This window comes from Pan paniscus, chromosome 13, assembly GCF_029289425.2.
Source record: "Pan paniscus chromosome 13, NHGRI_mPanPan1-v2.0_pri, whole genome shotgun sequence".
In the NCBI taxonomy this organism is placed as follows: domain Eukaryota; kingdom Metazoa; phylum Chordata; class Mammalia; order Primates; family Hominidae; genus Pan; species Pan paniscus.
Window position 1 is genome coordinate 106,824,084 of NC_073262.2, and position 13,264 is coordinate 106,837,347.

Here is a 13,264-nt window from a genome sequence, read left to right on the forward strand (position 1 = left end):
GAAGCTTGAAGATGCTAGGAAGCACAAGGCCTCAAAGAGAGAGTCACAGCCCTTGCTTGGGGAGCTCCCAGGTCTGGGATCCCCAAAGGGCCGCAGCTCTTCTCTCCCTCTCTTCACTGGCAACGTGGCAAGCAAGGGGCATGTTTCAACCCTGTTTGTGTTCCAGCTCTTCTAGCCTTGCCATTTGGGTCGCAGGTCCCGAGTTCTTGTCCTGTGACCAGGAAGAATGAGGCATGCAGACAAGTGGAGGGTGAGCAAGACAAAGAGGAGCTTTATTGAGCAGTAGAACAGCTCAGAGACCCACTGTGGGCAGCTTGTTTCTGCAGCCAGGGTGTCCTGACAAGTGTTCAGCCCTCAGCAGAGAGGAGGAGGCTCTGGGGTGGGTGGCCCCTCTCTGCTGTTGGTCACCCTGACTTCTCCACAGCTTAGCAGAGAGGAGGCCCTAGAGTGGGTTGTTCCTCTCTGCAGGCAGGTCATCCCTGGAGTGGGAAGCTCTGCTCTGCTGTTGGTCATCCAGTGTTCTCCAGCTATCAGCAGAAAGGGCAGCTCCTCTCTGCACCTGGTCGTCCCGTCCTCTGCTCTGTTCTAGCTGAGTCCAGGGGCTTTTATGCTCTTCAGAGGGGGGAAGTGCATGCTGATTGGTCCATGGGCAGCCAGGGGTGGGCCCAGGAAAAAGCACCATGAGTTCTCTCTCTGGTCCACAGGACTGGCAGCCCAGTCCCCAGGCTTCAGGCTTTCCCTGGCCCAAAGATGGGGCCTCACCAGGGTCCCACCCTCTTCTGCCCAGGAGCTTGTCTGCCTCCTGCTGCAGTCCATGGCACCCAGGCTGCTCGTGCCAAGGGATGCCTGCAGGCCAACGCTGAGCTGCCCTCAGTCCCCGCTTGGCTTCCCTCTCATGCTCATTGGCGCCTAAAGTCCAGAGGGGTCCGAGTTGGCAGAGGGCTGGTGTGTCAGTGCTGCCTCAAGCATGCGCCCACTAGACCGGGCTGCGACAGCACCCGAGCTTGGTCCCAATCTTGCTCCATGATCGGAGCAGGCTACAGGAGCAGGGAGAGGCCAGGCAGCGGCAGGAGACACTTACAAGACTGTCGGGGGAAAGGGAGCCTTCCTGGGCCCCCAAGAGCACGGAGATGCCCGGGTCTACAGCCCGGCGTGGGCAGCTCCAGTGGCACCCGGGAAGGGCAGGGCTGTCTGCTCCGTGGAGCGTGAGGCCCTGGCCAAGCCTCCCTGCTGCAGTTGGCATCTTGGCAGTGGCAGACCATCTGGAGCAGCTGCTGCCATCATTAATATATGCAGAGTAAGCATTCAATAAATATTAGCTATTACTATTATTAGAATATTTATCATATCAAAGCATAACTACCTGTTTAATTGTCTGTCTCTCCATCTGGACAGAAAGTTCCATGAGGGCAGCAATCTTCTGTCTTGCTCATGGTTGGTTCTTCAGCGCTGGGTCCATTGTCACATGGCAGGGATCCAGCCTGAAGCAAGGCAATTTCTCAGAGCTGTAAGGAGGTGGTGGAGAAATGAATGTGTGTATAAATGACTCGTGTTAGGAGAGGTGAGACATTTAGGGTGTTATGTGTTCAGGTTTTCAGGGACAATCTGCAGCAATGACTGAAGAAGAGGAACACTAAATGCTCTTAACTTAACTCACAATGGTCCTGTGAAGACAGTAGCTTTACTGAAGAGGCATCTGAGCAGTGGAAGGATTAAATGGCTGCTCTAGAGTCCTAAAGTAAGTGACACAGAGCCTCTTCGCTCACCTCTTCCCCAACTATGTTCTGTATATTAACAACTCAGTATGCTAAGAAATGTTAGTGAAAGAATTTAAGGGCACAAATAAATATGGAGACCACAGGGTTAAGTAGAAGTGAATGTTGTTATTTTGTTGCAGGGCTGCTCAGAGCTTTTACTATGCTAACGAGAATTGACTTTCCAAGAAGAGAAAGCATGGAGCTTGCCTAGCTCACTTAAACAGAGAACTCTATGTTCTTGGAGCCCTCCTGGGAAACAGCGTTGGCCCTTGCTCTTAGTCCTCTACCCATGTTGCCTACCTCCCTTCTGCCATCAAGATTTGGTAGTTTCTGATCCTTGATGTTTAAGGTTTAGTAATGATTCAATTCCACAATAAAAATATAATCTCTGTTTAATGCTCATTTGATTCAAGAATTGTGCTAGATACTGTGGTAATACTGCAAAGGTGCCTGTTTTTCTGACAATATTGCTACTGAGAGAAAGAAAAACAACACTGATAGCACAATCTTATAGTGCTTTGATATTTTTTCAAAATACACTCATAGCTTGAATTTCATTTGCTATTTGATGGGATACATGCATTAGACATTATTAGCCCCACAGAACAGATGAGATTATCATCTCAAGAAGTCAGGTGACTTGCTCAGTCACTTGACTATTCATTTGGGATGTTTTTTGTTGTTGTTGTTTTTTCTTTTTACTTTTTTCTTTTTCTTTTTAGGTTTTCCTCAACTTAAGGGCTGTTCACCCCCACCAATACGTACGGCATGATTCTGTGCAAATCTCAAATTTCTAGCACAGTAAATTTTATTTATATATACATCTAATACAACGAGAAATATATTACAATTCTTTATAGAATGGTGAAGCTGGAATAGAACCTGGGAACTTTTTAAAAGGTAATCTCCACATTTTATGGTGGAAGAAACAAGTTCAGGGACACTCAATGACATGCGTAAGATCACCCAGCAAGCTTGTGGCAGAGCAAGACTGAAATGTTCTGGACTATCCAAATCATCTCCTATTTTTAATTCTATCGCTGCTTTTCGAAAAGTACATTTGTTTTATTCCTGCCTAAGTGTTGAGCTTGAAACCACTCAGCAAGTAAGTTTGTTCCTATCGCTATTATCCTGGGTGGCTTTTGTTTACCCTTCTATTGTTTGAGAAGATTTGGCCAGAAGGAAAACTGTTAAATCTTCACATTGGCAGTGATATTTAAGACCCATAAAAGATTAATCATTGAGGGAACCCATAACTTTGCATGATCAAAGTAAAAATTCAGTTTTTATGACTGCCTGTGTTTTATCCTCTATAAATTTTATAATAATGATTAGGCTCAAAGTATGGGCATAATTTACATACATCAAAATGCCTCACACTGTCCTTACAGCCAGTTAAACACCTGCAGCAAATACAAGGAAGCATATTAGAAAGCAGAAAGCTGCCAGGCTCTCTCAGGCATTAATCAGTGGAACCTCTTTGAGGGAGAGAAGGAGAGAGAGGGAGAGAGGGGAAGAGGGAGATTGAGAAAGAATTGCGATGGTGGCCTCCTGTAACCAAATTATGCATAGTGTGTTCATATAGGAACAGTACACTTTGCATTTGTCAGAAATACACTTAGTTCAGTCTTTTCTCCCTTCCCAAAATGATCAACCTATTTCCCAGACATGCTTTTTCTCTTACATTGACCAAGAACTCTTTGGAAATATCAGCACAGGAAAGACTTTAGAAATTGTTGCTATTTAACAAGACTGGTTGCTCCCACCTGTGCCCAGAATATGTTGGTCTGTTGATAGATGTGGTGTGGGTCCCTGAGTCTCTGTACCTTCCTTCTCCTCTATCCTCCCACTTAGTTCTACCTTGGATTGATTCTGCCTCCTAGCAAAGAGTTAAAGGTTATCATGCGGGGATTTAAGTCCGGGCACGCTGGCAGACATGTACCAAGGCAACGGCAGCTACAAATAGCGTGTGGTACAAGCTTTCAGGGTAAACATCAATTTCTCCAATTTGCTATAGCCTGAGAGCCTTATAAGCCTAGCGAATGAATTGTGAGTGTGGGTTTTGTGCTGGATGGATGGAGCAGAGGTTGTTTTCATAAAGCACTGTTAATGTACACTGATTCCTCAGTTTAAATGTCGTGAGGGGTGAAAAGCCACAGCTGTTTCACTCACTGCACTTCTTACATGCACCAGTTTTAGTCTTGGACAGGGGCTGCCCTGCAGTATCTCTCCTGGATTCAGCTTCATACTGATGTGGGAGGTCACCAGAGCTTGTCCCCAAACACCAGGCAAAGGGTCCCCTCATCTCTCTGCTTATTGAAACCCTATCTCCATCTTCAAGTCCTCTACCTAGCTTTCAGCTTAAACTCTTATTGGCTACACATTTATCTATGAGTCATGCCCTGTATTTGGACATATTTTCTGGTTCCATGAGATATTTAGACTCCCATGATAGGTATTGAGCTCTTTTCACTCAGTGTGCACTGTGTTAAGTGCTTTATGAGGACTGTCTTATTTTATATGTATATTTCGGTGAGATCAGTACAATTATTATCAGCATTTTATCGTGAGAAAAAAATGAAACCCCTGGTGAATTGACTTGCCCCAAATCACAGAACAACTAAGTGCTAGAGCTGAGATCCCAACTCTTAGGCAGTCTAAATCCATTTAGAACGTTCATCCACTGCACTGTGTTTCTCTTCAAAGTCCTTTGTGACTTACTAACCTTCTATGTTTATATCTGGGCTTTTATATCAGAGCTCCCTGAGAACTGAATGTTATTTACATATCTTTGTTCCCCCTTCCCCCAGTGTACCTAGGACACACAAATACTTATTAATTTCAAAGGGCCAAAGCAATCCTAGAAAAAACCAGGACAACCACCAAAACCTACAAAACCAGAAATACGATTCTCCCCAAAGGAGACACAGCTTTTTCTTCCCAATGACATGAAAAGACTGGAATATGATAATTTAGTTGAAAGACAACTTTAAATATAAGTTTCATTAATCAGAATGGGTATTCCTACAATAATGAGCCCTTAGTTGAATTTTAGAACCCTCTTTATGCTTTGTTAATAACAAAGCTGTTATAAAAATAATTTGATAAGACAGTCCATTGCAATGGTGTAACTTAACTATGTAAAAAGGTGCCTTAGCCTGGTGTCTGAGCACACCCAACTTATGTAATGCTAACATAATGGATTATGCATATTGTATCAGGTTAAAAATGAAATGCAGTGAAGTATTACAGCAATTTAAAAAATATATATCGGGGCTTGTTCAGCACAGATAGTTACAATTTAAACCTGTTTAAATATTCAACTGAAACGAAAATAAAATGCTGAAAAATGGAATTCAATAGAAAGTCTCCATTAAGAGTAAAAATGCTTCTCCAAATCCATTTGGTTCTAATAGAAACCCACTGAGTGAGGTTTTCATTGTCACAGCACCAGCCAAGGGAAAAATTATACATATCTTTGGGTAGGAGAAAATCAGCTGGACTTCTTGTGGTACGAGCTTCCCTTAGAAAAGCAGAAGAAAAGGGAAGCTTTGGACTAACACTCAGTTTGGGCCACAGTTTGTTTAAAATGGTCTGGAGCCTTTTCTGAAAGATTATCTTCCCCATTTGTTCTCTTGCTTCAGTGAAACCTTATTTCACCTTCCACATCAAATATGATTCTAAAAAGAAAAAAAAAATTGGCACCTTTTGCTGCAATATCAGGATACTGACCAATCTGCCTTGTGAGAGCCAAGCTTTCTTTCCCTGATAAACATCCTGCAGGATGTTTTTATTCAATCAATTGGAATGATTGCTTGCACAGAAATGTACCGCTTTATCAAGGTCTGCCTGAATATCAGGCTTGGGCCCAGCCGCAGCATTTTCGTTACTCAGTTCTCCAGACAGCAAATGCACGAGGATTCTGAAACATAATTAAAACAATCAGTGAGAATTAGCCAGCTCAGTTACTGCACTCAAAAAGCAAACCCAGAGAAGCAAATAGGCAGATGTATGGGTAAGTGAACGGGAGCCTTCCAGAGACGAGGGAGGGCCGGTAGGAGACATAAAATGGAGGGTATTAAGAGAAGAAATATAGGATAATATAAACAGAGTCTCTAATCCTGAGGACTGTAAATCCCCTTTCCTTAATTGGTTTAGAAACTGGGGTCTGTAATGTGAGACGGAGGGCTCTGGCTGCCTTTCTTCTTGGCTGCCCGGAATCACATTAAGTGGGAAACAATAGCAGGGCTGACAGCTCCCTTTCTGTGGGGGCACTTAGAGCTGATCTGCCATTGAGACTAATACAATTACACGGGATTAGAGCACTGCTGAGGATACCTAGATTGGGGAATTCTCAGTGGAAGTGGAGCTGGCTCTTTCAAAACAGGGTTGGGGCTGAAGAGAGACAGCAGACCAAGACCACAGTGCTCCTATTTTACAATGAAGGGAAATAACCAGGATTTTGTCATTAACTCAGGATCTTGACGATACATCCTAATCCAAACAGAATTCGAATTTGAGACTTCTTCTTTGGCGCTTCACACTGTTTTGCTTACTTTTAATGATTTTTGTTGAGTTTAGATATTTCCCTGCAAGTGTACACCTTTCTACTTGTTCTCACGGTGTGAGCTTCACTTCAGTTTCTCAAGACAGAGAGAGGACCTATATTTAGGATTTTAGGAGTCATGACTGGCCAGAGGGTCATTCCTGGTCTCCACTTGTATTCCCTTTGCAAACTTGAACTGACAGATACTGGGTTTTTTTTGGTTTGTTCTTAATTTCTAACAAAATGATTGTGGAAATCTATCAGTGCTGGTGACATGACCACAACTGACAAGTGAATTCAGGGTTTTCGTGAGAATCCCTGGGAACCTGACATTAGTCTCATGCTTATTACACCAGGGAGAGGTGTGATATTTATCAAGGGAATACGTGAGAAGGGTACAATGCTTTGAAAAAAATATCAATTTTTTGAAAAAGCACTGCAAATTTCCTCTTTATCGACCTCAGAAATATTTCCAACAAAAGTACTACATAATATCAAGTACTATGTTTCTCAATCATCTGGAAATATTTCCAACTAACTCTTATTTCTTATTTTTAAATAGAAATAGCAAATATGGCATGCTTATCCCATCCTTAGACTAGTAGAACAATACTTTTCTAATTTAATTCCAAACCTATGGTCCTAAATAAGTGCCTTTAGAGAAGGTTATAATTATTTTGCCTTCTATATGTTCTATTGAAATGATCACTGAATTCTGAACATTTTATTAATATATAATGATGAACACACACACATACATCAAAATAAATCAATTCTGATACTAGAAAATCCTTCTGATGGCCCAGCAATGGCAAATAACCTCTGGCCTAAACGTTCATCTACTCGTTGGGTTACGGTATTTTCTGCAAAAGTCCATGTTTTAATGCAAATGTGACAACTTGGGATGCTAACTAAATATGACAATTTGTTTTTGAACGTGAAGCCCAAAGGGAATGAGATGCTGGTAATTCTGATCTGTATATGGGAAGTAGGGAAGGAAAGGATAAAAGTGGAGAATATTAGATGAAGACAGATGTTAAGGATTTCACATAGTAATTAATGTGAAGTTTACCCAGTTCTGAGCAAAGCAGCTAAAGACCCTTTTTGGCTTGCTTTCTGTTCAGTGCTGTCACTTGTTCTTAGCTTGTACTTATTCACTGGAGCTGGAATCACCTCTTCAGCCCTGGGAATGAGAATGAGTTGTCCTCCAGTTCTGCAAGGAGAGGAGCCTTCCATACCTTTCCTCCAGAGGCCTCTGCTGGTTAACAGAGGGCAGCAAATGCTGATACCAGGCTCTCTATACCCACGCCCACTATCCTCAGGGCAACCCTAGGTGATTTGTAAGATGGTGGAGGCACCTGAGGCTCAGAAAGATGAAGTACCTTGCCCCAAGACTGTGACTTAATTCATGTGGTTCTGTCTTACTCCATTCTACACACTGTTCTGTGTGGCTTCCCAACATTATCATTACCATCTTTATCATCACTGCCACCATGACCGCGGCTTGTGGGAGCCCTACTCCTGCCGGGCAGCGGGCTAAGCACTTAAATGCTTTGTTTCACATCATCACCACAACCCTGCAACGCGGGTAGGTGTTTTTATTCCCACTGTACATGAGAGAAAACTTAGTTTCAGTGAGGTTAAATAACTCACCTAAAGCCACACCTCCAGAACTGTTAAACTCAGGATTTCAACCCAAGACTTTGTGAAGCTGGAGCTTTTTCTTTTTTCCATTACCCTATGGTAACTTTTCAGATAGTATGTGACTACAGTGAATGCATGATGCCGCATCAATGGTTTTGCCATACTCAGCATCAATTCCTCCAACTTCTCGCTGGGAAATGCTAATCTCAACTTTAGGAATGGGCACATGACCAAGTATTATGAGGCAGGGCATATCATCCCCCAGCCACAGTGAATGGCAGAGCCAGGGCCAGGGGTCAGTGACCAGTGTATTGGATTGGACTCCACACTCACAAGGGTCCCATGTTTGACTTAATGCTCAGCTGTCACCATGTTGAAATTCTTAATAATTTTTGAAAAAAGATGCCTTGCATTTTCATTTTGGACTGGGCTCTACAAATTATCTGGTTCTGGTGATTGGTTTAGGGCTGGACAAATGAAACAACAATCTACATCAATGACACTCAATTCCAGGACTTTTCTGGACTTTTTGAGAAAGTGGAGTTCTTTCTATTGGAGTGGTAAGCCTGGAGGTTCTGGGGGCCACCATGTGCTGAATCTGCCTGAGAATGAAACCCAAGAAAAGCAGAGCTGAGAGAATAAAAAAAAAGATAGTGCCTTGATTAAACCATCTGAGTCCTTGGGCAGAATACAGTTTTTACTATTTTATTTTTTGCCTAAGTCAATTTGGGCTGAGTGTTTGTGCAACTCAAGAAGCTTGAATGAATACAGTGGCAGGCTGGGTTCTCCAGAGCAGACAGAGCCAGGGTTTAGGTTGCTGGATGTTTATGAAGGACCCACATCCGTGGAGGGAGAGGGGAGGTAGCATGACTACACAGCAGAGGGCAAACTTCTTCCTCTTGCTGATCTGGCAAAGCCTCAGCCAACCTGGTAGGTGCTCTGGACTGCTTTGGCTGTCTGAAGTATCCTGTGTTGGGTCAGAGTGGCCCTGCTTTTATAGCCTGACTTGCTCAGTCTCCAGATCGGGCTGCCCCAGGAAGGGTATGTCCTTGAGTGAGGTAGCTCCCTGAAGGAGCTGACAGCTGGAGGCTGTCTGCTGACCTTGCTCCCTGCAGCTGGGCAGCAACTCCTTCTTTGAAAGTGTCACTATGCAGCCCATCTTAATTTGAGCTCTTTAGAAAGCAGAAATCAAGACAAAATCTTATATATACTCTTTTATTAGGGTGTAGGGAGGCAGAAAATCATGGGTGGTGAGACAGAAAGAAAGTATAACCAATAAAAAGATGTATTATAGAGTTGGCCTCTACTTGATGCCAAGCATTAGTGATGCTTCATCTCAGATCCTGTCCACAGACAGTCCGTCCTGAGAGAAGAAGGAAGAAGAGCATCTGCAGATGGCCTTCTCCTTTGGATAGGAGATAACAGGAGATAACGGGCACTTAGGCATGCATAAAAGCAGCCAATTCTGAGTGCAAGGAATACCAAAATGTATAATTTAAAATCTCCTATCCTCACGTTCACCATCTAGTTGGGAAGAGGCAACACGTACCAAAAATTATGACAATATAGATTGAGTAGGCAATTTGTGCCAAAATAATGGTGCAGATAATACATACTCATGGTACCTCTAAGAAGCAATAGGTGATGGAAATGGGTAGTCAGGAAAGTGTTTACCTAGACATGAGACTGGAGCTACATCTTAAGGTTAGGACTTCTGTAATTGGAGAGAAAAGAAGCAGAGTAGGGGAAGTAATGCAAACGCACATCTTAGAGCAGCAAATGCATGAAAAGGCTAAAGCTTTACTATAGAGTCAGAAAATAAATGGAAGCATGGAAAAAAAGAGAATGGAGAAACAGGAGAAGAAAGGGCGGGGAGCTGGTGGAGACTGCTACTATTATATGTACAGAGCTAATATCATTTTAGGACTGTAAGGTTAAATTCATTTCAAAAAAGTCTTGTCTTACCCATCCTCAAGACCAGTGGTGTTGAATTTCCAAGTGCAGGTTCTATGTCTACACATTGTTTATGAAACTTTTTCAGTGTAGATTTTGGAAGTGATTAAATTCAATGAAGTTAGCAATGACTACATATCTCTTTTCCTGGAAACATAAAACCCCTCTTTAAACAATTAAAACTCTATAATTTGCTGAGAATCTCTTATTTGGCATGTCAAGGTTTAAGGAAAGGAAGCAAGTACAATTAGACCCATACATTACTTGCCAACTGCTAGACAACACTGAAGAGATATTTCAATCTCCTCTTAATTTGTTTCTCCATGTGTGTTCATATTTCATGGGTGTTCAAATGCAGTAATTGTATTGAATAAAACATAAAAATAGGATCCTTAAAAATGTCATTTACTCAGGAAATGGGGAGTTATAGATTCCAGGTCTGGCCTTCTAGTCTCTGCCAGAAACTGTACACCTGTGGGGTAGAAAATCCCATTTTTTTTCTAGAAGTTGAAGTGCATGGAAAAGTTTCAGGAGGAAAGAAACATCATTTTAAAAATGATTTGCACTCCTTTAAAGTACCCACTGTGGATGCTCACATAACTCTATGATGATCTTGCTAGTTTGGCTAGTTTACGCAGAAACCTTGGTGTATTGACAGATAGTTTCAGGAAACCATGAATATAGGAGTGATTTAAGGATTTCTCAAATAGACATAGTGGTTTGGTGAGCATAAGGCTAAATTTAGGGATCCTAAAGCCTACTTCTTAAAAATATTCAGAAGAAGACTTGTTTTCTTCACTGCAGAAGAAACAGATCATTAGGGCATCACTGCTCTGTAATATTCACAGCTGTAGAGGATGAAGCCCTGCAGTCTTCATGTCGTCACGCTATTCACTGATATAACCAGCACCTGGTTATTATTTGTTTATTATTTGTTTAAGTGAACAAAAAAATAGCCTCAGTCCTCCCAGGTGGTAGGGAAAGGCACTCCCTTCCTATTTTCATAAAGCCCCAAAAGCCTTCTCCCTATATGAAGCTATCCAGTCCCAAGTTTGAAGAGCGACCCCCACCCCACCCCAGTATGTCACGAGAGGCTGTGTCCTTGTTTTGTAAGTCACCTTCCTGATGCAAGGTCAATATTATTATTCCCATTTTGCACATTTTGCACAGTAAAGTTTCAATTCCCAACAACTGAACTTCCCAAATATTTATATGATGGAATGAACTTAACTCCAATCATATGGGCATAAAAATATGCATGCCCACCAAGGCATTGTTAGATTTCAGAAAGAAATTTTATTCACATTAAAATATGGTCTATAGCAGCCCAATTGTAAAAATAAATAAATAAATAAATAAAAACACATTGTGTGTGGGCCTCTTTTGCATATTTAGATATGGAAGAATGTGAGCAGTCGCCAGATAATATAATTTTCCTCCACCCAAATATCGAGCACAATTCAATGAAGAAAATGCAACTTTTGCCGTGAGATTTATACATGCTTATATACCCTTCATTTTGAGTCTGTATGAAATGCAGACATTTATGGTTCTATAACCAGAAGAATAAAATTTGAATGTGTAGTAAAACGAGAAGTGTATTTTAAATGGGCTTTAGAAACAGAACTGAGGAAGTCATCAGAAGGCCACAGTCACTAATGTAATTGGTTATTTTGCTAGATGGCCACTCAGATGGAGGCCCGGCAGGCACAGGATTGAATTCAGGCTGATGGGTATGGGAGATGAAATGATGACTTCCTGGAAAAGATTGAGATACAGCAACACAGTAATCCAGACTGGCCATAAAGCATGCCATAAAGCCACTGTGAGAAATTCCTCCTGCCCATGTGATGCGTCCTTATTTTTTTACTTTAAAAGAAGACTGATTTTATGATTTGGCACAGATCATTGATCACAGTTTTTTTCTATTGCATATATCTCCCAGCTGTGTTCTGTGTTAAATTTACAAAAGATATAACCATTATTTCCACAAAATATTGGAAGATTGAGTGGCCATTTGCCCATCGGCACCCATCACTTCCAATATAACTCCTCCAGGCAGGCACTATAAAAGCCACTTACCAGCTGCAAGTGATGCATGGTAAAGGGGATGCCTTAGAGTGATCCTGCTGCGATGGGCAGCTGGTGTTGTTGACTGGCCTGTAGCTCTTCCCCCTTGTCCTGAAAGAACTCTGCATTTCAGTAGAAAACCTGCATCATGTTGGTCGAGTGGAGATGAAGCTGGTCTCTCTTCAATCCCTACTACAAGATGTCATGTGACACAAGCTGAGCCAATCAGAGAATCCCATCCTGGTGAAAGTCATTGGTGGAAAGATACCCTTGTGACCCAAGCTGGACCAATCAGTGTCCTCCCCCAGAATTCTCCATGAGCCCTTGAAGGGAAGACTGGCTCATTCCAACAGTGTTACTAAGCAGGGGATACGGCTGAGGGCTGTTGGCAGCCATTTTTACTAACCACATAGGGAGAAACATTCCAAAGACTGAAGCCAAGCCAAGACAGGATAAGCTCAGAAATGGAAATAAACCAAACATATTACCCAATTTGAGTTTCTGTATCCAGTCATGCCTGCTTCCAGTAATAGACCCCCTTCTTGGTTTTGTGAACTAATAAATTTCCTTCTTTGCTTAATGTAGTTTGAGTTGGGTTTCTTCTGTCACTGGTCATCAAAAAACATCCTAAAACACTCGAAGTTCAGGTAGAGGCAAACTATGTTCTCCCATATTTACCAGGCTTACTTGTAGCCTAGGTGGGGGCCATGTGACTAGTTCTTGCCAATAGACTATGAGCAGAAGTAATCAAAAGCTGAGGCATTTAAGAGATGGTGCACCTCCTTCAGCCCTCTCTTTCTCTTTTGCTGACATTTAGAGTTCATGTTTACCAGATAGTATGGCTAGATGACGGCAGAGCCGGCATCAGCCTGGGCTACTCATACTGTATAGAACAGAACTCTCTGCTAACCTTTGCTCTTTTAAACTGTGAAGATTTTCAGGACTAGTCTGTTACACAGGCATATCAGGGCTTGTGATAGAAATGAAGCTCAGCTATGGAAACATTAAGATCTATCTCTGTCTCTATCTCTATCATCAATTTGCTCTCCTGAGTTTGTGGCTGAGATCCATGAGTCTTTTGTATTGCTTCTTCCTACTGTAAGAAGTAGAGTAGGAGGTATCAAAGAAGACATAAAAGAACCAAGAATAGGGAGACAATGAGGACAGAAGCCCTCTTTAGTATTGTGCCTAAAGACAGTGGTAAAGATCTCAGCCTCAAAGGAAACCAACATTCAGAGTCCAACTGTGAGTCAAACACTTCACCTACATTATTTTATTCCATCCTCACCTACAG

At 42.2% G+C, this 13,264-nt stretch overlaps 1 long non-coding RNA gene across 1 annotated transcript; it reads right to left on the reverse strand.

The window, feature by feature from the left end:
- Window positions 1–251: 251 nt before the first annotated feature.
- On the reverse strand, window positions 252–12,176 carry LOC134728774 (uncharacterized). The gene is made up of 4 exons (XR_010109573.1): window positions 11,983–12,176; window positions 5,589–5,679; window positions 1,364–1,505; window positions 252–1,274 (listed from the first exon to the last, which is right to left on the reverse strand). It is a non-coding gene; the product is annotated as an uncharacterized LOC134728774 (long non-coding RNA).
- Between the last annotated feature and the right edge of the window lie 1,088 nt (window positions 12,177–13,264).